Raw genomic sequence first — 1,922 nt, forward strand, 5'->3', positions numbered from 1 at the left:
TAAGGAAACATATTTTCTTCTTCAAGTCATTGAGGAAAAAGAAGGAATTTTTTCAATTCTAAAACAATTTTATCCGATGAGATGCCTGCTTATTTATGCACACATGTTGTAACGTTTCTCGAGAGACCAGAGAAATTTGTACCCAGGCCACAAGTATAAAATTAGTGGGACGTTATCGAACGATCGTTTAATTGACGGCCGAAACAAGTGTTAATTTGATGGTGCTAAGCAGTCTTTTCGACTGCCGGTCGATACGCATCTTTAATTTCGTCCCTATCCGTTGGTAATTGCTTCGACGAGATAAGCTCGGTGCTCGCAGGTCGTGTATCTTCGGCTCTCTGTTTGCTTTGTTAACATGATGTTGGTCGATAGGAGCATTGTTCCAATATCGTCTTACGATGTCTATGGCACAATACTACTATCAAGATGCTACATACAGCGACTAGCGGCGTAGGTCAAACATGGTTGTAAGCGAGCTACTATTACTATTTGTAGAACTGCGTAATATTTATTAATTTATTAAATAATCGATTTAATAAACCTTTACTGTTTCATCAAGCTTATCTCCATTTTCAATCTAAAGTGTCACCAGATACAAAGAAAGTCCACAGTGTCCTCACGACTGCACATAAATCAATAAATTAACCTTTCCACGCTCGAAGAAATCACAGAAAATCCGAGCCCGCACTGATTTTGCGAGGATCCGGTCAGTCGCGTGAAAGTTTCGTTAATTTGAAGGTGACACTACCGCGCAAACGGGGGATATATCAAAAGTGAAATTCGTCTGGAAGCAAGGCGCGGCCTTTCCTTTACCGCCTTCTCTCCGTGGTGCCCATTCCGCCTCCCGTTTCTTTTTTTGATATTTATGTACCGGTAATCACGGCCCGGCCTAATCTCTCACGGCGAGCGGCGCCATTGATCGCCCCGATCGCAACCAACGCCTTCGGGGTCGCGGTACGTTATCCGTTACGGTGGACCAGTGCCATCTCGATAATTTAAAATTAATGTTTTTGATCCGGGACGGGCCAATGTGATCTTGATTATTTCGAAGCACGATCGGCTTCGCTGTGAGAGCGCCGCGGGACGGGCCGCGCAGTGGCGCTCGCCAGATTTTTTTGCGAAGGGATACGTGAGGGTAGGAGACACGAGAAATTCTCCTCAGAACAATCTTATATCTATACGAATACTTTTTAACAATTTTAACTCGAATATAGAAATCTCTTTAGGTTGCCCTGTAATAAATAACAATAAATAAGTTTTAGTCGACCTTAACTGGCACGTGTTAATAAAAGGAGCAAAAATACAAGGCGACGTTTCGACCAAGGGTTTTAGTTTTTTCAAGCAATTTCTCAAATGAACAACCAATAATTGAGATTATTAATGTGTCACACACTTTGTAATTATTTATCAATTTATTCTGTATATCTGACGAGGTGTGTAATCTCGATTATTGGTTGTTCACTTTAGAAATTGCCTGAAAGGTACCTAAATCCTTGGTCGAAACGTCGCTTTGTATTTTTGCTTCTTTTATTAAACACGTGCCAGTTAAAGTCGACTGAAACTTACTTATTGTTAATTTTAATTCGGTCTTTACTCTCTAAAAGCCAATCAGTGGGTTACCACTGAAAACAGTGAATATTCACCGATTCACAGTTATAAGTATAGCACTGAATTATTCAGTGCTGTACTTACAACTGTTTTCAATAGTTTTGAACTTATTGTTAGAGGAAAATCCCCTCTTATGAGATAGAATCCTAAAATGGAACCCCGGGGTTTCTATTAAAATAATATACATCATCGGTTAATTCCACCATGAATTTATTGCCCTTGGAGCGAAGTCTGTTTAGGGGAAAGTTCATTGTTAGTTCGTGTAATCGTTGCGAAAGCAGACTCGTGATTGAATTTTGATGCTGAAAACCTGC

Source organism: Vollenhovia emeryi, unplaced genomic scaffold, assembly GCF_000949405.1.
Source record: "Vollenhovia emeryi isolate VEMERY1.0 unplaced genomic scaffold, V.emery_V1.0 DF939188.1, whole genome shotgun sequence".
Taxonomy (NCBI): domain Eukaryota; kingdom Metazoa; phylum Arthropoda; class Insecta; order Hymenoptera; family Formicidae; genus Vollenhovia; species Vollenhovia emeryi.